This window comes from Etheostoma spectabile, chromosome 9, assembly GCF_008692095.1.
Source record: "Etheostoma spectabile isolate EspeVRDwgs_2016 chromosome 9, UIUC_Espe_1.0, whole genome shotgun sequence".
NCBI lineage: Eukaryota > Metazoa > Chordata > Actinopteri > Perciformes > Percidae > Etheostoma > Etheostoma spectabile.
The window spans coordinates 25,824,024-25,850,821 of record NC_045741.1 but is presented as its reverse complement, the minus strand read 5'-3'; the positions used below and the strand labels follow the sequence as shown (position 1 = coordinate 25,850,821).

General features: G+C 39.5%; 1 protein-coding gene and 1 long non-coding RNA gene across 3 annotated transcripts in view; one reads left to right on the top strand and one right to left on the bottom strand.

Moving 5' to 3' along the window:
* Positions 1-26,798, bottom strand: part of nlgn1 (neuroligin 1) — a 405,821-nt gene that overhangs the window by 83,363 nt on the left and 295,660 nt on the right. The window lies entirely within an intron of this gene.
* Positions 1-26,798, top strand: LOC116695276 (uncharacterized). Its single transcript, XR_004333408.1, has 4 exons — positions 1-11; positions 2,817-2,825; positions 14,689-14,694; positions 26,724-26,798. It is a non-coding gene; the product is annotated as an uncharacterized LOC116695276 (long non-coding RNA).

The following is a 26,798-nucleotide window of genomic DNA, read 5'->3' as shown; positions in this document are numbered from 1 at the left end:
TACATTGACAAGTTGACAAAATAATTGTAAGTAAATGGACAACTGAACTTTCTGTGCTTTTGATAGGTCAAAAATGCAAGATGATTCTCTCATTCTGCAAATAAACCAATTTACTTGATTTGAATTTGATGCAACTTCTTAAAAATGCCTGGTGTTGCAGTAGCGCTTGTGTAACAATCACAAATTTGGGCTATGCAGGAGAACAAGTTACACTTATTGCGTTTTACACTGCACTGCCGTCGGTATGTAGAGTAAGCACAAGGCTATGTGGAAGATGTTCTGACATAGGGTCTTCAAGGGTCCATCTCATTCCTAAAGACCGATTTTGGGTCTGAATTTAATCAAGTTAATTGGGTTGCATCAACGCTATCACCATACAATAATGTTAATATAGGATTATTCTACAAAAAACTTTTTACAAACAATGCCAGCATTTGTCCTGCATGTAACGGGTATGGCTACACATTAATATATCATCACAGCCTCCATCCTATCAAACGTCGTCGTGACATCAAGGGCACTATGACTTTACATTAATATAATTGAAACAAATATGGAGGGTGCCTTTTTCAGACTTAGTACTTCTGGAACACCTAGAGTCCTACTGTACTACTCTTACTATTATTGCTACAAGCGCTGTTGTAAGCAGTACACTTTATTTTCCTTCACTGATGCAGTATGCTGATATCAGAGCAGCAACAATGCTGCTGTATTTCATTCTAAGATTAAAAAGTGTCCTTGATAATGTTGGTGGGAGCGGAAGGCTGGTGTATGTAAAGCACTTTAAGTCCATCTTAATCTCACTCTAACAGCTACAGGAGCTCATCTCCAGACAGATGCTCAATCCCAATGGATTCCTCCTTCACTGCTATCTGATGGCTATAGGACCATAAAACACAGCCCTGCCACGCAGGTAGGAGTAAACACACACAAGTATGTACAATCACATGAACATGTGCATGCACACAGAGGATGATGGATTTGGTCAGGGGCATCAGACTGGGGGGGGAAAAGGAGACTGAGTACCTAGGGCCCTCATATGAGGAGGGCCCAAAAAGATGCTTGAATGAATAGCTGTGAATGCAGGGAGGGGCCCATAGACAATGCCTCTCTACAGGGCCCAGAATCTGGTGATTTGCCCTGGATTTGGTTGTCATGTTTTTATGTTGCTTCCATTCCCTTCTCTTTTCCTTTCCTTCGCTTTCATGTCATCTCACTTCCCCTCTATTTCCTAACCTCTCATCTTCCTTCAGGAAGACATGCACACGCACACACACACACACAGAAAAGCACGCTTTACTTTATGGTCATACTGTGCCGACTGTGCCCATCTCTCTTTCATACTGAGAAATGTATGACATATTTCTGGGATCTAGTGTGCACAAGCAGTATGTGTTTCTGAGTGGATGTGCCCTCTTGCCGGTGTGCGCCCTTTCATGATATATGCATGACTATGCAAGTATGTATTGTACGTGTGCACCAAGGGGTGTTGGAATGGTTGTGTAGGTATGTGTGTCTAAGTGCTTGTGTCCAAAGAGATGAGGTTGGCCCTCCTATCTGAAGGTTCCTGCTGGAAGGCAATAAAAGCTGTCGCAATGACGAGCCCACAGCAATGAGATTTCCAGGATAGTTGTAAATGTTCAATCACTTTTCCTCTTTTCTCTCTGCCTCTATCTGCCTATGGCCAAATGAGTGTAGAAAGGGCAGAGAGGCACAGAAAGAAGAGGGACAGGCAAGAGTGAGAGAGGCGGAAGCAAAAGAAATCAACTGAATTAATGGAATGGGTAGAAAGAGAAGCAGTGATGAATGTAAAGAGACGAAGGAGGGAGAATAAGGAGATGTAGGGGAATCTGTGATGGAGAGAAATGATTGCACACATCGCAAGGACGTTTTGGTGTTTCACAATACTCCTAACCCTGGGCGGCTGAGCAGGGAACAGAGAGGGCTGACCAAAATATGTGTTTGTGTATGTGTGTGTGTGTGTGATACCATAATTTGTATGCTCTTTTGACAAGAGGGGCAACAGCACTTTCAACATTAATATTACTGTTGTTTCAACTAATTCTATCACTCCTACTACTGCTGCTAATACTATCAGGACAAATGTTCCTGCAATTACCAATACTCTGCCTGCTTTACTCTGACTACTTCAACTACTTCTGTACTACTCCCAGGGCTGTGATGGAGTTTTACTCACATTTGGTGTTTGTCCAAACACCCTCATATAGGGTGAAACGTACGAAGCCCCCCTGGGGTCAGCTGAGAAAAAAAACTAAACCGTGCGCACAGATTATAAATCTGTTCCCTTGGTTTAATAAATTAGATTCATAAGCCATGCTCTCGGTTTCATAAACGTGAGGAAAGTCACAGATTCAAACTTCTGGGATCAATTACTCTACAGCGAAATTATATTAAATTCACATCACAAAGGACTTTGATCTTTCATAACGTAGTAAGGTTAACAATGAGCTACAAACTAATTTTCATCAAATTGAGCCATCCTCCAACCTGGAGAAATAAGACTGGTCTCTAGTAGCAGTAGTGGTAGTGCTTAGGGGCCGTCTATAAACTACAACACCGACAGCAGCGAACAGCTCTGCGTCTGTTTGAATCGCCGGCTGCGTACATTTTTCCAGATTAGTCTCTTTTCCGCCTAGAAATTTGGGCAGTTTTGTGTGTAAGTGGCTTGGAAACACAATCTTTATCTGACACTGCCTGTAGTACTAATCCTACATTTCCTATTAACACTTATGTTGTGACGTGTTGTGTAACCGTCGGCTACAAGTCTAGCATTTAGTATTGACTAAATTAAGTAGTATTAAGTAGTAAGTTATTTGTAGAAATTAGTAAAAATTTGGCTAGTGGAAAATCTGACTGGTTGGTGAATTTAAAAATGTACTAGCCATGTTGGCTGGTTATTAAAACAAGTTAATTTAAAGCCCTGGACATAATAATGACACCACATCCTCTTTGTCAGACTATCCAGCTGTGTACGTGCAGTGTCTTGCCTGGATGAAGGCAAAACAGCTGAGGATTGAGCTATCTGTCTGTTTGCAAGACAGAGACCGCCTCCCCCTGCATCATTTCTTGTAAGCGGCGGACTCAATCACAATAAAAGCCTGGTGCACTGGCACTACGCACTCACAGTGCCAGCTCTGAGGAGATCCATGTGATGGGGAGGATGAGGGGGAGAGGAAGAGCAAAAGAAGGAGAAGGCTGGCTATGGGCTTCTCTTTATCCCTTCTTACCTCTTCTGTCTCTCTCTCTCAGGATAATGAATCAGGCATACAGAGTGGGGTTTCTCAGTGAGTGGCCAATGCATAAATAACGCCTGCAGAATAGAGGCCCTATTATAGTGTTGCTGCATGAATCCATGTTTGTCTCGCTCGCTCACACCCACACACACGGACACACACACACCTCTAGCAGATAATAGATGGTGTGGTACCATAACAAGGTCTGCACAGTCATAAAAAGCTTTCAGACAAATGGCAATCTGTCCTTTATCATAAATTAGGTGACATGAACAGGGAGAGAGATCCCTATGTGTGTGTGTGTGTGTGTGTGTGTGTGTGTGTGTGTGTGTGTGTGTGTGTGTGTGTGTGTGTGTGTGTGTGTGTTTGAGTGTGTGTGTGTGTGTGAGACAAAAAGAGAGAAATCTAAAGTATACATAATAAGAGGGATAAAACGGGACAAGTGGAGATTCCCCACCACTTTAGGTTATCACAACTGATACAGCATTTTTCGATTCAAATCCCAGTGTCACAATCCTAAACTCCGTCCACACATGCAATGCAAACTTGAAATTATCTAAACATTACGCGGCAGAGCTGTATGGGAGAATGCAAATGTCTGAATCAGTTGAAATCAGACATCCAATGGTCTTGACCCTACCAGCACCGTACAAACTGTGTCATCTCCAATTGAGCCCATGTGTGAATAGAGCAGCTATTGTGTTCAGAATTCACGGTGAGCTAGTGGGTGTCTTGATGGCATTTCTATGGCGGCTCACCAGAAACTGGAAGAAAGTAAACATCTTAGGATGAAAAAGAAGGGCGATTTAGACGCAGAATGCAACAATACTGTCTAATGCTCTGTAGAGACCATGACATCCAGGACTTTCTGTTGGTGGAGCCCCGATGTGGAAATCGTCAGACAAATTCAAGGAACGGCAAAAGACTTGGTTTTTTATGAACAATTTATGAACAGATTGTAATCTACGTCATGACCTGCCTCCTACACGTTCTACCCAGATGCCACCCCTCATCTAAATCAAACAGTATATTCAGAAAGTAGGAACGCAGCTTACATGGACAATCTCCTGTTGTGTGCTATATGCGTGAAAAAGGAAACCTTATTCTCCTAACATTGTCTGGAATTCATGTGAGAAAATGGCTATAATGTGTAATTACAAAGCAGCAAAATCTTATAACATTCCCTATCTCATACCATCCAGCGATATCTTGAAATGCTTTCTTCCCTCATGAAACTTTCATTTGGAGTCTTGATTCTGTTTTTCGTGTCCTTTCATTTTTCTGTTCGTTATCTTCTTTTAAAGCCACCACATTCCTCTCTCAGTCTCTCTTTCTCTGATTGCTCTATACGACGCCTCCCTCCACGTCGCTGTAGGGAATACAACAACATAACAACCTCGCTCTGTCTGTCTTCTCATTTTCATTTATCTTTACCTAATCAGCTCAAAAAGAAAGATCAACGTCTCTACTTTAAAGACAGCAGACCAAAAAACATAAAACTGACAGAGTAAAATACACAATGCAATTCAGTCAGGCATTCCAGCAAAACAGATTGTAAAACATAAAAAAATCATGCTTTTATTTTATCCATCTCTTCATGTCAGTCTCGCCTTCTATCTCTGCTGCTGTCTCACAGATTCTCCATCTTGAAGCACACAGGGAGAGAAGTGAAATCCCTTCTTTGCTCTTTGTAGGAAACTTAATAATTCAAAAGCACATACACAAAGCACACAATAGTGTGTGTGTGTGTGTGTGTGTGTGTGTGTGTGTGTGTGTGTGTGTGTGTGTATTTGAGTATTACAGCTTCTTTATTTGTGAATACATAGTCAATAGTCATGTTCAAAGTGATTAAATACTGGTAACACTGTATGAGAGGTATACTGTCACATTTTACAAGCAGACAAGCTCACATTAAAAACATTCAATTAACAAATGCTTCCAAATAATCATCACACATATTAGAAAAATGCATTTACATTATTTACATTGCCCCTCAAGAAGGATTTTGTTGTTGATAAGGGGAAATAAATGGTTAACCAAAAATAGGCAACTAGGAGAACAACTACAAGACTAAAGAAAGTCGGGAAAGTAGGGTTTCACTAAACAACACTAGGTTACTAAGCATGCAATAACAGTTGGACTGGGCAATACTTCGATGTTATTATTAATCAAATGTTTTGTGATATTCCAAGGATTTTTGTGTGATATTTAAAAAAATAAGATTCCATTGTTTAAATGTAGGACTCAAAGCAAAGCTACATAAAAGGCTAGGACGTTAACTGTTTTTTTATCTCCAAATTGAAATGACACTCTTTCCATGAAGCTGTTTTTTAGCTATGACAAAAAGATCTCTCACGTTTTTTCACACTCTCCAGTAAAACATTTCTTCTTTTCCCAGTGCGGTATCTCTCCCTGAAGACAGAATTAAGGCTGTTTGACTTCCTACGGTCTGTACATCATACAGATCATACTGAAAAATCATACAGATGTTTGTACAGATGAACCTGCTCTTCCCAACCGACCATGTTGAATTGAAAGTGTAGGCGAAGAGTATCACAAATTCAGAGGTGCACAACCACGCGTCGCGACAGCTTGCGGTACCTTCGGGCTTGAAACTATAGCACCTCGTGCCCGGAACACCACGGGGACCATAAATTAAGCTTAACACTATTTAAACAGGAGTGTGCCAAAGTATATTCAAATAACAAATAACAAATATCACTGCGTGTCCTGGAGTGTCGATATTTGTTATGTGTTATTTGATATTTGTTGTCCACCTTTGGTTTTCCTAACCTTTCATTTCCAAGCTGAATGCTGATCATTTCCCAGGCCACTTGTTATTTCCATTTTAGCTCATTGCAAGAGCACATGGTGGTAAAAATAGAGAAATATGTGCTCTGAATGCAATGAGGCTCCACTGCAGCTGGTAATATGCTGACAGGGTGGAGTTTCATATCGGAAATGCATCTCTCTCTTTCTGTCTTTGTCTATTTCCCACAGTCTTTTTCTTTCCCTCTGAGGCTTGTGCTGAACAAGCCGCTACAATTGGAGCTATTAGATAAGGAGTGTGTGTGTGTGTGTCTGTGTCTGTGCGTGTGTCTGTGTGTGTGTGTGTGTGTGTCCATGTGTGCATGGTCAAAATCAGTTTGTCAATGCAGGAATCTATGTGGATGCACATGTGTTTTAGTCATGTATGTGTGTGTGTGTGTGTGTGTGTGTGTGTGTGTGTGTGTATCCGTATGTGGGTGTTTGTGAGACACTAAGAAAAGAGGGAAGCTAGCTGCTGAAAAAGAACAGCATCGTACTCCAAAATCCAACTCCCATCGGCTCAGTGTGTACGAGAGACAACACGTCAAGCCAGCAGGCCAATGGATCACGTCTGAAACTCGCCCAGCCAAACACACGCTCACACACACGTTGAGATTGAAAACACACATACCCTCTGGGTAATGCAACAACAGCCGTTGCCCTGCGGCATGGGACACTGGTGTGTGGAACTAAACCAGACTGCAACAGAACAGACTATCAGAGCCCGGTGGATCAGTGTACTCCCACACACACACACACACACATACATAAACACACACACACACACACACACATTGGGCAGCTCTGACTAATCTATTGTCAACAACAAAACGAGCCAGACCCACCGCTACCAATATCATCCAATAGCAGAGGAGCAGAGCCAGCAGCCAGCAGTTACAGAGCTGCAGTTCTGAATGTGACAACATGCACCACCTATAGGCAAGAAATGGAACAGCAGCTGGACTTTTAGCCTTACAGATCGAGACATTTTAACATACACATACATACTAGAGAAACACTTTTAAGCTGCTCATTATGTTGTGTCATTTATCACTATAATAATAATATGCTTAGGGGCGCCTGGTTGGTTAATTGGTAGAGCTGGCGCCCATATATAGAGGTTTACTCCTCAACGCTGCGGGTTTTTGACTCCGACCTATGGCCCTGTACCGCATGTCATTCCCCCTCTCTCTCCCCTTTAATGTCTTCAGCTGTCCTTTGAAATAAAGGCCTAAAAATGCACACAAAATAAATAATCTTTAAAAAAAACAATCATTATATGCTTGATATCTGGCAACATATTGTGCCAATGGTAATCCAGTGCAGGAATACAATTCATGGCTTCTTGAACAATTTCTAAACATAGGGGACCAGAGGGGTGTTTCAAAGCAATTAAAAGCTAACGGGATCAGACTGGCATGAGAACTGCTTATTCATGACTTTGAATATGCACACCTGAAACATCAATTCATAATGGAGCAAACTGTAATGTCTGACAGACCTGTAATGTTCACATAAAATAAGGACCTCATGTTCTCTATGCGTGTGATTATGCGTTTTGGTTTGTACAAGTGACAGAAAAACCTTCCTAGTAGAAATACTGTTTAAATTCCTTGAGATTAATGGTCGGGCCTTCTAGTATTTGATCCTTTAAGTGACATTTGCCCCGGAAGTTGGATAAATGGGAGACGTTTCTCTATGGTTGGATCATTTTATTTTGTTAAAATGAACATAATGTCCTGAAAATAAGCCTGAAGATACATACGTTATTGTGGTAGTCTTGCAATATCAAACACACCTTTAAGACACGTATTAACAAGCCTAACTACACAGGACAATCCATATGCTCCTGAATTGGCAATTAGAACTGATAGGAGTTTGTGTAATGAGGCTGGTTTAAGACTTAAACCCTTTGATGATGCTGGCAGCTTAAATCTATAGCTGACACATAATTAGGCTGGTATATATAAACAGATAAATATCTCCCTGCCTGACAAAGAAAAGCACCAGCCAACATAGTAAATGTGTGGGAGGGCTTCTGGAGGCTTGTATGACCAGCTGGCTGTTCTTACACTGACTAATGGACAAGGCATTATAATTGGTCAACTAATGAAGTGTAGAAGTGGTGAAAACATCCGAATGGTATATATAATGTTAAAAGATCAATGAAACATGAACAAAAACACTAGCTAACACAAACATGAAGAAGTAATGTGTGCTGCTACAGAAGCTTGTGTTTCATAGCAATGATAAACGAAAAAGATGTTAGAATGCAAAGTGTTCATCCAACGTGACAGAAATGAATACATGCATTTACAAGATGTAAATATGTCCTACATGTGGCTGCACTACTGCCGTCTAGCAGTTGAAATGTCCAAACCCAATAAGTTCAACAGTAACATTTGTAATAACACATTTGTATTTCATGCTTCAGTTTTCACAAAATGTTATGGAACAGCTTTAGCTGCAAACTCTTAAAATAGAATTTGATAAGAGCTCCCACCCACCAACCTACATCATTTCATCAATGCAAATGTTGAAATATCAAGCACAAGTGGGCATCTTATGTCATACATGCCCATATGTTGCCATGGAGCTACATTACGTGTAAACATTTGAATTTTCCAGTCACTTACAGTAAGCCTGGAAAATGAGGAAAAAAGACCTTAATCAGAATGGAACAAATGCAAATTTAGTGAGAAGATCCTTTTTTGCACAATTATTTTGCTATGCAGTGCACAATTTATTAGAAATGTTGTACATAAACATTTTGATCTTTATTTTGTAGATGTACATAATATGATTGATGTGTTTCTTTTGGCTTTGCCTATGTATTAACAAAGGATGTGTTTCTGTTTTTAACTAGATCTGCAATCAGATGTGAAATGTTTGACATGTCAAAAATAAAAACTAACTATAAAAAAGCCGTTTGCAGTTACTGTTGATTTTGCAATCAGCTGATTGACTATTAGGAATTTACACGCATCCGTATATTACACACATGGTAATGATGGGGTTATCAATGTGTAGCCTCTCCCTGTCGTTATTTATCTTTTATTTGCAGTCAATTTGAATTATCCTCTTAAGGCTGCAGATTCAAGCACCTAATACATCTTTATCCCACAGGCCTCAGGCTTCTCCTCTACGGCCAGATCTGTGTATTTGTCCAGCCAAGGCCGGCGCTGAATAGGCTGGCAGAGGCTAGAGAGTGTGTGAAGCAGGAAGGTGAAGGTGAGTCAAACTGGCAATAACAGTCTGGAGCCAAGTTGATAATTCTGTTAGTATAGGCTGCTACAGGCAAAGCGACGCATTGCCGGACCGTTCGGCATGCACCCGGCTTTCAGAGCAATCTCCTGAGAAACACAAGCAGAGAGTGGGGGAGAGATAAAGAGAGGGAGTGAGGGAATGGAAACGTGAGGGAGACGGAATAAAGAGAGAAAGAGATAAAAGGCCTTTCTGTATTCATTCGGCTTCCATCCTCTTTCCCCCAGCGGGCCGGGATCGCCTCCACTTATTGAAGAATAAGAGCCATTGGTGGATTGGCTGATAGCTAAGACAATATATGAGAGGGCAAAAGGGAAGGAGGACAAACGAGTGGGTAGAAGAAGAGGGGGAATGTAGATGTAGAGGAGTGAATGGGGAGGAAGTTAGGATGTGCATTCTTACCAGTTTTATAAAGCTCTACATATTTTACACACAAACACACATAGGGGCGCACACACACAGACAAACACACACACAGACACACACACACACTATGATAGGCTAACTAGAGTATTAGGCCACTGCAGTGCTGTGAGCTTGCATCACACACCAAGGTCAAACAGCACAGCCAGACAGTGAATGGAATCAGGCAATAAGAGACAAGGGATCTCTACATCTCTATTAAAGCTAGCCACTTTGGTTCCTATTAGCTTTTCCATTTAATGATAACCAACGAGGCTTTGAGAAGGCTATTGGAAGCATTTGTAGCTCAAAAGCTTTCTTTACCCTCAAATTCCCAACATACAGAGGACTCATTTTAATGCATGATGTCAAAATGTTAATTACGGATGAAACTGGCAAACATGAATCTCAGCACAAATGAATGTATCCCAACTCCATTCAGCTGTTTGTGACAGCTGTTGAATCATAACACTTGTTTCACACCTGGTATTAAAATGCAGTCTATGTTCTTTTTTTTATATAGAGAATCTGAACCTGGAAATGTGGATAAAAAGAGCAGATGTAGGTAAAGATATGTGACCAGATTTGTTTTACCTTCCTACACAGCCAAAATTCTGCATTCTGCAGTCATTACTGCAGGGAATGTGATGTGATGTGATTTGACTATTTTTTTTCTGTTAATTTTTACTTCAAATATGTGAAATCCAGATTGGTCATTCTCAGAATCCCTACATTATAAGAAACAACAACAAAATTTGAGAGAGCCAGCGTTGAATATTTTGAAGAAAATTTTGATTGTGCATTAAGGCAGGCCTGCTTGTTTCGTCTGGTGAATAGATGTAAAGATTTACAAAGAATATGCTTATTTTATGGCAGATAATATCTTACTGGGAAATTTTGGGACCGATTGGTGGGGATTTACTATGGACAGAACACACGGTGATACACTGGCAAGAGCAAATACATTTAACCATGAAGCCAGCTAATTTAAATAGATCACATCACTGTAATGTGTGAAATTGTTAACTTCTGTTCCTATTTTTTTGTCGAGTTTTATTGTGCAGGGTGCGGTTTGGTAAACTGACTGGATTCTCTTGCTGTGGCTCGCGTGGAAATCGACCTGGTGCGTATCTTTAGGGGAGCAAGCGGAGAGCCGCTTCACACACGCTTTTGGGATGTGCTGTGGTGCAGCTGGTGGGATATCAAACATTAACTATATTGGGCGTGGTTGCTCGCAGGGCCCGCGGCACCTCCGGAACGCAGCGCAGCCTGGTGGAAAATACCGGTAACCTTAGTCATAACTTTGAATACATATGAAAGAAAGAAAAAAGGAATTTAAAATACACCTTCAATGAGAAAAACTGCATCATTCCTTCGCCAAATACCAATTGTTTGGCAATGGTGTACCTAACTGTGCAACAGTCTGGTACAGATGCTTTGACGGTTTGCTGCACACGATGAAACCAAATACCAGGAAGTAGTCTCACTTGCATATTCATATGCAAACAGTAATGCAGCTACATAAACAATGCAGGGAGGGAAAAGCAAGCAGTAAGCTGCGAGTGTTTTCACCATGAGTGATCTTAGTAAGTCTGATGGAAGACAGGAGGGTGGTCAGTGAGTTTTAGGTTTGGTTGAGTTGGGAGAAGAGAGGAAAACAGTAAACTACTACAAAGACCGAAAAGAAAAATACCAAGCTGGTTTATGAATAAGATGCATTATCTGGAGAAGCACACTCATTTGCAGAAAAATGAAGGCCCTTAGTTTAGAGTTAATTTGGATCAACCAGCAATGCACCTTTGCAGTCACCGGGTCATCTCTGATTATTCATATTCAGGTAATTATGTTTTGCATGGATATGTTTTTGTCTGCCTGCCATCTATGGCGTGCACTCAGCACATGTGAGAAGGTTAAATTGGCCTCCGGCAGAGGAGCCATAAGGTGAGATATTATCATAACACTCTTATGATACTGCACTGTAATTGGAGGAAAAAAAAACTCAAGATCTGGTAAATGAGTTCTGTTCTGCTTGTTCTTCATTAACCATTGAAAACATGTGAATCTCATTTTGACCACCTAACAACATGTGTTGTAATTTGCAGAAAAAAAACTATAATAAACATACCTAATACCTATAATATAAAAAAAAAACATTTCTATCTTTTTTCTTCTTTCTCTCTGACAGTTACATCATCTTCTCACCCACTCACTAATTTCTGTCTCTGCTTCAGTCTGGCTCCCCGTCTTGGTCATACACACACACACACACACACACACACACCTCGTCACGGCTCACCTACACACACACACACACCTTCTTGCCGTGGGAGACTGTGGCTTCTGTGCCGGTGAATAAAAACCCCATTATTCAGCTAATTAATAACTTAATTAAAGCTCTCTGGCACGTCAGCCGTGCTTGATTACATCATCATTAGGAGTAATTGGGGATTTCTTTAATGGCACCTTGAGAGAAGGAGAGAGCGAGTGAGAGAGAAAGAGTGAAAAAGAGACATGGAGAGACATTCTTGCAGCGTATCCTCAAATGCTCAAATTACCATTTTTACAAACATCTATGGAATAAAACAGCAGGATAATTCAATTTGACTCAGTTTGATCCCAACTATCAGCTAACTGTTCTGTGCATAATTCTGGCATCAATGAGTCATCAATAAATCAGCTGGCAGCTGCTGTTTGGCGGTACATTGAATATTACATTTTGTTCCTCCAGCTAGAAAATTTAAAGCTGCATGCCATGTCCAGAGAACAACAAAGATACCTCACGTTATTTGAGTTGGAAGTGTTCATAAATTGTTCCATGACGGTTACCCAATGGGTAGCCCTGTAGTAACACCCAATGAATGAAAATTAAAAAGAAGTGAGCTACTTTTAACCCTTGTTTTGTCTTTCTGCCGACCACAAACTGCTTCCGGGTGTTGAGACGGAACAGGTACACAGTGAATTTTACTGAACATTGTATTGTGTGTGATTATGTATGTGACAAATGCATTTGATCTGATTTGATGACTGTGGCAATGAGTGTGGGGCTGCCAGCAGATTTCAAATTGCCCTTTATCACTTAAAATGAAAAAAGGGCTTCCTGCACCAACTGGAAATATGTTGTTTTATTTTTTTAAACATTTCAATAACATGCAAGTGAAATTGATTCTCAGAAAATACTGTATACAAGATACTGGACAATTCTGCAAAACCCTAGATTCCATTAATGTTGATGTTTTCAAAATGGAATGTGACAGTATGCATGGAAGTGACCATATGACTGACGGTAGGGAAATATTGTTGTTATCGTTGAAAACATAAACCGCAGATCTTTAACGTTACAGAACCTAGGTTCTAAACCCTGACCTCCTGTCCCAGTTAAAGGTCAAACTACTGATATTTGACCTTATATTACATAAAACAAATGTGTTTGGGAAATTATAATGGGTTTAAATTGAACACAGAACATATAATACATAATACTAACTTCATTTCAAAATGTACAAGTTACCAATTATTTCCTGATGAAACCAGATTACAAAAAATATGAAACATTTAAAAGATAATTTTCAGTTAATATAGTCACTATCATTCAAGGACTGGACCAAAACATTTGACAAAACTGTGTATTAAATATACTTGTCAGTACAGTCCATACATTATGCCATTCAGCCAGTTTGTTGACATTTGTATAGCTGAGTGACATATTGTAGCTGTCAAAATTTCTCGGAATATCCAACTTGGATTTACAACTAGGAGTTGTAAGTCGGCTACACTTGGCTAGGGTATGATATGATGTCAATGAGGCCTAAGGCAAGAAGATGGTACTGGTAATGGTAAATCTGGTTTCCTTTCTAAAACACATATGCAGTCGTCACCAGACACATACCCCCTTACAACAATCCATAAACAATATATCAGCAGTTTTCTGAGCATTATGCTGTCCTCTGGATTACTATGCCCCTTCTAAGGATGTCCTTTTTATCTCTGACTACAATTACTGGGGACAGGAGGGAGCTAATGAAATTAGTCCAGACATACCCCTTCCATTCTCTTTGTGCCTCATTAAAGCCTGATGCCCATTCACTATAAGGCATCCAGCAACACACTGCCCAGCCCCTCAATGGGAACCATTAAAAGCTTGGAAAGTGCACCTCTGTTAGGCTAATCAACTGCTGGATGAAGAAGGAAAATGGAACATAAACAGGTGGAAACAGGGCCACAGCCCTTTCTATGGTGGGAGTTTATAGCCAATATAAATGAGACTAATTGTTATTATTTGATAATCCAGACAAAGTGTTTTGCTGCCTACAAATGCAATGTGTGTGAATACATTTTTGAAATGTGAAGTGAGAACACTGTTGCTAAGCGACTGACAAAATTAGCAGATGTTGCCTTGTTCTTGTTTCAATAATACGTTCAATATATATATATATATATATATATATATATATATATATTGACAGCGGGTTCAGCTCCGACCTGAGGCCCTTTTTGCTGCATGTCATTCCCCCTTTCTCTCCCCTTTCATGTCTTCAGCTGTCCTGTATAAATAAAGGCTTATAAATGCCCAAAAAATAATCTTTAAATCTTTAAAATCTTTCTCTCTCTCTCTCTCTCTCTCGGACGCCCACCAAGAACCACATTCTGTCAGAGGTTTCTGCCCAAATCGGTCGCACCCAATCCTTGCTGGGTGTGGTCTAGACCTACACAATACATTGTGCGTTTTTTTCTTTACATTTCAACATGTTGTGCCACAAGTACGGTTATCATTGCTATTGCTTTTACACTCCAACTATGAGCATATCCTACACTAGTAAAACATTCATTTATTGGTTTGTTTCAACCTAGTTCTGTGCCAGATGACAGAGCTGTCAATTCTTGTCAAATCTAGTTTCAATTCTACATAGACAAGTTCAAGTCAAGTCTTAAGTCATGTCTTAAGTCCTTGAAAACAAGTAAGATAAAAGTATTTGCAGTAAGTCATTTCCAAGTCAATTGAAGGTCGTTCACGTCTGTTAATGGTATTTATTAAAAGGACAAAGTGTTTGAAAAACAACAACTTGTATACAGCTGAGTCAATGCAATACATAATAATTGAAAATTTGAGCTGTGTGGCCGTGCATAGTGTGCATGTTCTGTTTTCCATGTCAAAACCTCTCAAAGGAGTCAAGCGTCAATCAGGTAAGTGTCACTCAAGTCTCACAGCGGTCAAGTCCAAGAAAACTCTCAAATACTCACAATAAGGCTGACTGAAGTTTAATGCTCTGAAAGATAAATACGGTGTGCCGGATATAACCTTTAATCCTAGCTGTGAGCATTCTGGGAAGAAACAACCCTTGCATGAAAAGGATATCAATACATGTGAAAATGTTACAAAGCTTCTAACAAACTACCTGTTGTTTGTCTCATCGTAGTCTATGTCCACAACGTTTCACTTCTGGGATTGTTTAGATGCCGTTGGAAATTCCGCCAGATGTCTTTCATTTCAGCCAGATGTCTGTTACCTTCCTCTTTCTTTGTGTTGTAATTTTAAACTCTGGTGGATTTCTGAGGACTATGGTTAACTGCTCCTCAGATAGACTAGCTAGACTATCTGTCCAATCTGAGTTTTCTGTTGGACAACTAAATCAACCTTTGAATGTACACATGTTCCACCCAAACAAGTTCCTTCCCAGGACTATTCTACAGAGGCGCCGTTGCTTCATGCAGCACTCAGCAAAAGCACTCAAAAGACAATTGAGATTGGTTTAAAAAAAAAAACTAGAACTTGATTTTCTCATATAACGGAACAATGTGTGGACTTGCCGGACCCTCCTCCCCAGCAATGTGGAGGAAGGTCCGGCAGACCTGGGAGACTAGCCTCCTCTTAACCTCTCCAATTTGTCAGATCAGCTCCCAAACAAAGTCTGTGTGGAATAAGACAACTTATTTCATTTTCTTGTTTCATGGTTTGTGTTGTTATAGGTCAGAGATAATAGATGGAAAATTATAAAGTGAGCATGTGGTATAGTAGATACTAAACTTGTCCGGGCATTTGTAAATGACTAGCTGCGCAATAATAAATGTGTTTAGATTGCCTGAGGGGACTATAGTGTTTTTGCACAATAGCTATTCTTAAGTGGATTTTATTGTTTCCTGTCTTCCTCTAAATCCCTTTTGTTGGTACTGTTTTTTGCTTTAGTAGATAAAGAATAATCACCAAGGAACAAGGCGGCATATTTCATTTATAAAGCACATTTAAACAAATGTTTACTCTAACCTGTGAGAATTAAGGAGCTGACTGCATCTTTGTTGAAAATTGCTGATCCACTTTTGAATCCTTACTTATTTAATTTTAAACACTCAAGCACAGTGGGAGTAGATTGACTCTAAGTTGGTTAAGAGGCCCAATTTTCAACTTAATTTGCACACACAGAGGCAAAGTAAGAAATACACTGTATTACCCGCATCTCATCACTATCTGAATCACCTGTAGTATTTCATTTCTAAGCAAAGTAAATAAAGGAACATTTTAAACTATTTGTATATGTGCATTTTCCTAACTAACTAAAACTTCCACCTACTGTCAAGGGTGGCGGTCACATGTTTAAAATTAGACTTCCAAGGGACTTCCTTAGACACACTGATCTCTTCTCTCTGTGCATCCATGTCCCAGAAATGCTTGATGCTAACTTAGCTCTGGGGAGCTCTCATTCCCAAGAGACCTTATGTTTTCTCACCCTGCAGTTTTCCTTGGATCACGGTGGCACCTAAATCATGGTTGCAGCTGTTGCTGTGGTCCTGCTCCACCTTCCAGTGCCCTGCTACGTACTGCTATGCCCTGCTCCGCCCTGCAAAGCCCTGCTACAGCCCTGCTACATCCTGCAGTGCCCTGCTACGTCCTGCTATGCCCTGTTACGTCCTGCGACGCCCTGCAGTTCCCTGCTATCCCATGAACTCTTTCAACTACTCTTTCTAGTCATAGTTCAATTATCTTTAATGTGCCTATGATTGCCATTTTCATTGTACCCCAACCAACACCGTCAGACAACCGCCCACCAAGAAAAGGGAGTTTTTCCTCGCCACTGTTGCACTAAATACTGGAGGAATTATTGGATTTGATGGGTCGTTGTAAATTCTAGTGTGTTTACAAATACTGAAATTTTTAAAGTGACTTGCGATAACTCTTGTTACGATTTGATACTATAAATAAAATTTAACTTAATTGTTGTTTAGGTATGAGGATGCGTTCATGATGACTGATGTAATGTTTTACTTAACCACTGTGGTGTCCTCAGGTCAAATTTGACCCATTTTCAAAGATTTTTTTTGTATCAGAAATATGGGTTTCTCACAACCAAATTGCCACAAAATAACTTGGATGCATGCGTGTACGTGAGATGGAAACCATCTAACATGCTTTACAAAATTAATACACCCATTTCATAGCATTAAACAAAATGTTCAAGAGGTGTTAAGACAGTATCCTGATTAAAGTCATAAACCAATCTGTAATTCACTCAACATCGTCTGATTTTTTTACTTTTTGTAAACTCAAAAATTTGGTATTTATTGACCATAAATTAAAACAAAAAAAGTGAAAAAAGTGAAAAAGATTTTTTTTTAAATTGTCAAAAGCAGTAAAAAAAAAATAAGGACAGGAAGCACAAGTTCCTGGTCAATGAGAACACCGCATATGGGTTAAAGCGTAACTTTCCCCAAAATGCAACCTAGGGTGTTTTTGTGAATGTACCCGAATGTACTTTAGTTTAAAAGCATATTTAGGACGGAAGGGCCATTTTTAAGCTTTACCGTGTTCTCGTTTTTCGGTCAAATGGCCTTTTGAATGGGAGAGGTAGGGGCACTGGCCTCAAAATAGCTATTTTTGAAGCACTAAGAAGGCTCCACACAGCGTGAAACTTTGCTCCAAGTATCACCAGGGGGTCTACACGTGAACTCAAGCATTGAGAACATTCTTTGTGCACACAGAGTTTACTAAAAAGAAAGGTTTTGAATGGCTAACTTTAGCAGTTGTTGTTTCTGGGCGCTACTATCTCCGAATGCAACGTAACAGGGAGGAGAGTAAAGATGGAAAGGTCCTAAAGCTTAGTTCTATTTAAATGCACGGATAATTTGTTATTTTGTCATTATTGAAAAACAAAATTGACCTTGTAGTTGAAAAAGGAGTTTCTAGTAAGAATGCCATTTCCTCCTATTGCCCGGAAAAAACAACTGCTAAAGTAAGTCATTCAAAACCTCTTTTAGCAAACTCTTTGTACACAAACAATGTTCTCAATGCTCACGTTCATGTGTAGAGCCCCTGGTGATACTTTGAGCAAAGTTTCTTCTTGTGTTGAGCCTTCTTAGTGTAAAAATGTTTGATGCTATCATAGAAGTGTCTCTTAAAAGTGGCGCTTCTGTCCTACTTATGCGTTCAAACTAAAGTTTGACTGGGGTACATTCACAAAAACACCCTAGGTAGCATTTTGGCGAGAGTTACGCTTTAAGCACTGTTATTCCATGTCCTTGTGTTACTGAATACTCATTTTATTTAACCTCACCTCCTCCTGATAGTTTTCCTCTTGAAAAAAACGTGACAATTGCTCTCTTGGGGCGAGTAGAGTGACAAAACACTATGAGTCCAACTCCGCAGGGAGACAGAGTTTGGATCATCACACTGAGAGGCAGATTATTTTCTACTTAAAAGAAAAAAAGAGACAACACTGAAGTTGTCTGTCAACTCGACTAGGATCAAAACTGAAACCGTCACCCCGCTGGATTGAAGATACATTTGCATGAGTTCAGGTGTCCACCAGTTGAAAGATAAATCAAACTGAATATGAAGGTAAAAACACAAAACAGGAAACATCATTCAGTTAGACATATGGTTAAGACTGTACTTTTCTTTTTAAAATGATCTGTCAGCTGAACAGTCTGAACAGTCAGTGAACATTTTCAACTCTTATTTAAAGCCCCCAATGTCCATTTTTTATCCTCAGGAAGTTATTTATATGATGTTTAAAGATCAAGTATCTAATGCAATAATATATTTTTTATTAACCTTCATATTGTCTTCCTGTCGACTGTGCATTTGTTTTTCCCCTTTGGTTTGGTTTGACTGTTTACAAAGCATAATGTAGCCTGTAAAGGATCACCCAATTATGTGTTACATCTTTTTTTATCTAACTTCCTAACTTACCACCAACAGTGTTCCACCTCTTTATGGAACTGATGGTGAATAAACCTCATTTACATGAAATGATGCCTAACCTTTTGGGTAAAATAAGCAGAAATTAAGAATTATCTTGACTAGAATAGTTAAGGTTAGAGATGCTTATGTTTATGGATGATCACAGACTTTTACCTGGGTAGACCATAAAAGTAGTAATCAATTAGAGTATGGAACCATCCATGTTATTTTTGGGAAATTTGGTTGAAAAGAAAGTTATATTTCTGATATAGAAACTTTGAAAACACAAATTTGACCCGAGGACAACATGAGGGTTCATTTTAGAGAAGCAGACTTATTTGCAGTTCTCCTATAAGGAAAATTGCAAACTTCATGTATAATGTATCAATGAGTATTCTATTAGCTGTTTTTTGCACTACACCTCCAAGGGTTAAATTGTAAATCAAATAACGTGGCTTCGCAGGAAGCATCCTTCTCATCCTTGTCAGTGCTAATGGTAACCGAGTTCTTCTTGCAAAAGCAACTCTCTCAAATAGCTGCAACTTACGCCGTCTTGTTTTTCTTTTCTTTTTTGAGTAGAAATATCGATCCGAGTTTAGATCACAGCTTTACATTTGGAGCACTTCGATTTTTTGAAATCATTTTTCTTGTTTTTGATTAAGCAGATGCATCCAGTAGTGTTGCAGTACTTTACCTCCTCAATTCCCCTGCAGTGTTCCCTTGCCTTCCACTCAATGCTCCTCTCCTTTCATTTACCTCTTTCCTTCATAGCCTCTTTCTATCTTTCCCCTCCTCTCTCTCCTTCCCTCAAGCCTCTCCATACAGACTAGATGGTGGTGATGTTTTTCACCCAGAAACCCATATCCCATATGTATTATTTATTTTTAATTTACTTGCTCCTCAGTGGTGTGGTGAGGTCAGCAATCTATTTATAGAATGTTATGAAGTTGAAACTTCTCAGCCAATTGATAGCAAGCATCAGGTGAAGTGAAACAACCACCAATCAGCATCCTGCTTCAACAGCTGACTAAGACAACACATTCTCACTCTCCCAGCGCGTAAAATATGGACGCTTGAGCATGGGCCTTTGGCGTTTATTATTTAGGGTAAAAGTCTCCTTTAGCATCGGGACACTTGACATCACTTTAGACACTCTGGGTCGGGACTTACTGACTAACATGGGTGGGGTTGTAAAATGCATGTGACAAGTGGGACACAATCGGGACACAAACCCCGGACTCCTGGGTGAAGGTCCTGTGTTGTTTGACCCATCCACCACCCCAACCAACCTCCTTACGGTCTTTCATACTACTTGCTACCAATGTCCCCGTTAATATGTCATCTTCTACTGATCTGTCCGGTGCTTTCCATATAGACTTTTTTCCACTGACCAGGCAACCGTATTTAACATGTTGGGAGTGAGAACAGGTTGACTAAGATTACTTATACTCTATTTCCATTCCTCTTCTTTACCACTGTCACTACACTACGTCCCTATTATCCAGCAATGTTAATCTTTCTGTTCCTTTGTCTTCACTTATGTCTCTTTCTCTTTGTCTCTTTCTCTCTGTCTCTCTCTCTCTCTCTCTCTGTCTGGTTATCGATGTGTGAAGCCATGTGTGTTAACTGAGCTCCAGTTATCCTTTTCTTAGTTTCTCTATTGCCATACCTGAAGTGTACACACACCAAATAATTACCAAACGCTAATAATAATGCTAAAAAACACAGAACTCCATTTAAAGATTGACTAAATGCACATACACACATATTCAGTATGTGTAGAGAAACCAAAGAAACCAATATTTACCTGGCTGTAGGTATATTTTAATTCAGTAATCACTTAACCAGATTTCCTTATGAATATGGTATTCCACCACCATAACAAAAAACACAAAACTTAAAGTTTGACATGAATATTAATACAAACATTACATTTACCTACGACAGCTGAGTATAATTGTGTCTTAGTAACGTTTATTATTGTTGACATTATGATAGTCGCCGGCACGTATTCAAGTGTTGCTTTAGTTATTTTGGCAATGCCGTCAGTTAGAATTCATCTTCATTGATATGACTTCCATGTGCAGTGTAGTTGTCATCCTATCTCTGGCTGCAACGCACTTCTGGGAACTGCAGTTCTTTTCCCCCTGGGATCTGTTCTGCCAAAACCACATGCACCCCACTGAGTCAAGGCATAGTCAACGGAATTACCATTGGATATTTGGATTAGATCCTCACTGCATACCCTCTTGCAACTTAAATGTTTTGCTAAATCTATTTTATAATGTGTAAAACTGAAATTAATAAATTGCGATTCTACAGACTATTTATTTCAATTTAGATTAAATTCTGGTGTCAGCATAAACTCTGGTTAAAAAAATAGTATATGACAGATGCAAAATCTTAAGTGAACAAAAAAACAAGTGTCTCCTCAAGAGCAAAGAGCTGGTATTCCATTGCACTTACAATATCTAAAACTCCAAACTGTTCATGTTAGTGAGCTCACCCTCCAGGATTTATGGCTGATGACAAATTCGCAGATATCTCATGTTGCCATTTGGGGCTGCCACTGTGGGAAGTTGACAAGTGCAGCTTTAACGAGAGCTGAACTGGTGATACTTATGCTGGTTAACGTGGTCTGCTGTTGTTTCTGTACGTTGGCGTGATGAACACAGCTTTCTCTAAGAGTCCTTTAACTCCCAGACCCAGCTGTCTCTCTGATCTATGTCTCTTCTAAAAACGTTGCAATGCATCTGCCTGTTTCGTGCATGTCTGTCCAACTGCCTCTGTAACTTTTTTTGCCACATGTTAACACACTGCCAGCCAGACGCTGGCTAATCACACACTGTCTGTGTGAGCATTTGCATGTGTGCGTGTGTGTGTGTGTGTGTGTGTGTGTGTGTGTGTGTGTGTGTGTGTGTGTGTGTGTGTGTGTGTGTGTAAGCGAGTGAATTGAGTAATGTTCTCAACAGAAAAAGCAATCCAGAACGCCTTCTCAAACAAAAAAATTGAATGTAATTCTCTGACCATTTCTTAAGGAAATTAAAAATGTTGACATGGACTTTAATTGGCTTCATTGTAGACATAAATCAATTGAGATGCAAATTTGCCAGCGGCATGTCAGCAGATAAAGTCATCACAGATGGGAGCTGTGGCTGCAATTTCTGTTTTAGATCAAAACGACATGAATGCACATATTTGTGCTCTGATTCCGTCCGGCAGAAGGTTGAGGCAAATAACCATTTCTCTGATGATTGCATGCCTCTTCTCATCCAGACCGCGTTCATCTCTCAACCAGCACACAGCTGCCTGCTGGCGCAAATCAAGCACACTCAAATGTAATCATCTGCACATGAAGCCTAACCAATCCTCAGAAAACAGCATTCATTTACATCTGCTTTTCACTGTAAATGTGGCATATTGCACGTTTCTTCACTTGTTCCTTTTTTCCTTTCTTTCTTTCTTTCTTTCTTTCTTTTTTTCTCTTTCTTTCTTTCCCAATTGTGTAAATGTAAGCACAGGTTGTTTGTTTCATACTTTTTGCATGAATGATACCACATTTAAAAACATAGTAGTGGTGAGAATGAAATATAAGATTACAAAATATAAAAAAAAAAAAAACATGAAATAAAAATGCCTTTATTTTTAATATAAAGCATTTTATTGTAAAATAATTCAACCCTGCTTCTTTCTCCTGGGACCAAACAGTCTCTGAGCATCCCCAAACCTGATTATCCTCCTTTTCTACAGATTAAAAAGAAACAGCACTGACCTACAATTCAACAGCTCATTAGCCATTCGAAGACTAGCTGCATAACATCTACAGACAGAAAGCATGACTGTGTTGTCTCCAGGCCCATCCCTGAGAGCAAACACGTGTGTTAAGGTTATGTATGCATACATAGAAAAGATGTGATAAGTAACAAAGTCAAGGTCATGGAAAGAATATGCTTGCAAACTATAGATACAGATACATTTGGCAGCTTCAGTATAATAAAAGTGTCTGTGCTGTGTTGGAGGGGATGTGGAGAAACAAACTTCACCCAAATATTTTGGTCATGCAAAATGTTTAAGTAAGGGATGATGTTAGAGCGGGCTGGTCATAATTGCAAAATTAGAACCCTAACAGAAGGATGCAGGTCTTGAATCAGCCTGAAGGGGTCAATCCAATAATCATATCAATAATTACATTAATAATCTTTTTTTGAGTTGGTAGGCATATTAAAAATGGGGAAATAAGAACGGGTTGTTAAAACCTTTGCTCCCCGGTAATTGCACACTTTCTCTCCCTATGTGATAGCTGATCAACAGTATGAGCTCCGTATGCACACCAATCTCCTAAGGACTGTCTGCTATACATATAGAATATAGAATATATAGAATGCCTTTATTGTCATTATACACAAGTACACGGTACTTGTGCAACGAGATTAAAGCAATCCCTTTGCAGTGTTGACACAAAAAAATATAAGAATATAACAGTATAAAATATAACAGTATAAAATATAAAAAATATAAAGTCAAAGATATAAAGTGTAGTGACTGTCTAGTGTAGTGACAAAAAAATATAAGAATATAACAGTATAAAATATCAAAAAACATAACAGTTTAACAGCATAACAGTCCAAAGAACACCATGATTGACCAATAAGAATTGAGTATTCAACAAAGCTGTGTTATAAATCCCATTATTCTAATTAGAATATTAGAATTAATTAAATGCAGCAAAATTAAAGATTGGAGTAACACACTTCCCTCCCATAAAGTATGGCCAGTTGGCAACACACACTGTAAGCATTAGCATCATCTGTTCAACAGATCTTTTCTGTCAGTCAGTGACTTCAAGCACTCTTCTGAGCACCCACCTCTTTTCTGGGTGTCACTGAACCATCATTAGCTGATTAATGACTCCCTGTTGCAAGTGTTAATTGACATAATCTATTCTTCATTAGCACTGCCCCTCTGCAGACAGAGTCAATGTGTTCCTTCACTCCTCATTTCACCCAAGGTGGTCCTGCCCTTCACCTTGAGCTAATGGTGGGCTGAACCAAGTCAAGGTCCTTGCAGGGTTGTTGAGGGGAGGTATAGGTTAAGTGCCATTGTTAGAAGTATTGAGATTCTAACTCACATGTGGAGTGCATTACTTTGAAAGATTAAGTATGACTTCCCAGTCTATATTTGGGCAATGTCACATGGATGACACGCCTGATGAGAGAAACAGTGTGAGCTCTCTCAAATTCTGCTCCATTGTGTGACCCTTCAAACATTTTAATCATAGAAAACAAAAGCTATTACCATGACACTCTTATGGATCATTTCAAGCACATAAGAAACAGTCAAAAACCGAATTAAAGTATTCATACATATGTGGAACATTCAAGAAAATGTTGTGAGGGTGACCTATTTGGTTCTACCTTTAAAATCTGAATGATTGACTGATAATTCCCATTTCAGTTTTACTTTTTTATTGTATCTGACATCATGCTCATGTTAGCCTTTTGGATAAAAGAAGGGTATTCCCATTTTTGGCATTACCATTTTCAGCTAAACCTAACGCAGCAGCAACATTTGCGGCAAAGTGGCTAGTGAGGGTGAATTTTTTTTCCCACCACTGCCGAAATCTACCCGCATTTGGCTCGTTGGCGGGAGCTAATGTCAAGCCCTGGTTGTAGGGTTTGGAGGAGTTGTTGGGACACTGTGGTATGTCTTTGACATTTAGATGATCCACTGTGTAGGTATTTAGACTGAGTGGCAACGTGGAAAAAATTAAGTAGAACCTATTCTTTTCTTCTTTCTTAAATTAGTCAAATGTCTTGTTAAAAAATGTAAGAAAGCTAAGCAGAAATGAGTAATTTTCTCAAAACATACAAGAATCAGGAAAATCAACATGTTGTTTTTGCAAAGTCAAGAAAACCAAGCAGACAGGCTTTTTTGTGTATATTTAGACTGAAGCCCGGGCAGAGAGAATGTGAGACTGAGAGAGACTAAAATGAAGTTGAGGAGGGTAGAAGGGATTGATTTTCTGACATTTACCACTGAAAAAGTTCTGAACATGTCACAGAGTTGAAAAAAAATATAAAGAAAGAAAGCCTATCTAATACATACACTGGCTCCCCTATCCGTTTCTTAGCAACAGCTTGCACCCGAGGCGAGAATGACAATCTATGGAGATGGAGTGATAGGGAGCGATAGCTGCAGAACTGAAGAGAGACTGAGAGAAAGAGCAAGATATTTGACTGCACGGACTACAAAGTATTTGGTTTAGGCTTTGGTACACATTGATTTAAGACAATATTCTCATTTAATCCTTCATTTTATTTTGAAGAAACCCACCCACTTCCACTGTTCACAAGTAAACTCTCATTTACTTGAGAGAGAATCATCCCCCAACTCCAAAATGTATTGTTTTAGTTCAGTTTCACGCTTTCATCCACCTTGCTCCAGACACGGCTGTCAATGACCAAAGCACATGATCTTTTTGAATGATTGAAAAATGTGATCAAGATTAGGAGCTCTGGAACCAGGGTACTTTGGCTTCACAAAAAATAAAGAAAAATATTTTTGGGGTGCAGAAAAAAAAGACACCAAGATCATTGGAGACTATCTACCCCAAAAAACAACCCCATAGGCCGTTTTTACAATATTGTTATGCTGCATCCTCTAGTAGCCTTTGTAATTATGATGGGAGCAAAGGGAGGAAAGGAAGTCACGTAATCTGGTACTAATATTGAGAACTTCCATTAGGGGTTTGTGGGATTGGAGGTGGAAGCGTCAAATGAACACAGGACTTTTACCCAGACGACCTGTTTGTAATCTATTTGAAAATTAAAGGCTAGTTATTTCAACTTTACTTAACAAACTAAGTTACTGAGTTGAATCCAAACACAATCTTTTTCTAAATTGTACTACTTTTTTTGCTTACACATAACCAAGTAGTTTGTGTGCCTGAATCAAACCAACTGCGACTGTTTCACAACATTGTAGACGTGTTTAAAACCGCAACCTTTAACCTCTCCTATGGGTCATATTTCCTGCCCCCTCTGGGGCGCTAATTTATTAGACGCTCCGTATTAGAGGGTAGGATCAAACGATATATGTGGTCACATAGTTTGGACGACTTGTCGGTAAATTGTTGCAACTGTTTGCTAACATTTGCCATCACCACTATTAATATGTCAACGCTGTTTTCAGTTTCCTCTACTGCCCCTAAGTGGTCCAGAAATCAATTGTGCAGATCTGACTTTTTTAACAATCAAATGTTTTATACTAGTTATGGTCAGCATTATTATCAGTACTGTATTTTCCGGCCTATAAGTCGGTCCGGAGTATAAGTCGCATCAGTCGCATCAGTTAAAAAATGCGCCATGACAAGGAAAAAAACATATATAAGTTGGACTGGACTATAAGTTGCATTTATTTGCACAAAATCCAAGACCAAGAACAGACATTTAGCACACAGAACAACAGGCTGAATGCGGTAGGTGTCCGCTATGTTAACAAAACACATTAACAGTTATTCAACTACACAATAGCACACAGAACAACTACCAGGGCGTGGAGTTGTAACTGCACCGTTGACAAGCCTCTCCTGGCAGCCAGTGTTCAACAACCCATCTGTGGACTTGTTCCTCCAGCTCTGGTTCCTTCAGCATTAGCTTCCTTTGTTTACTTCATTGCAGTAAGAGTAACGTTTTCGCCAGTCCCTCACAAACTCCACACTTTCTTTCTGCTGCTCAATTACCATTTTTGGCTGTATATGTTACTACCAGCAGTTTGTAATCTGCAGACAAGGATTTTCCTTTTGGGGGCATTTTGTTTGTGTTCAGTATTTCTCAGTTGTCTATAGGAGCAGCATATAGTTGTCACAAGCCTAAAGCGCCCTCTCGCGGCTGTAGACAATG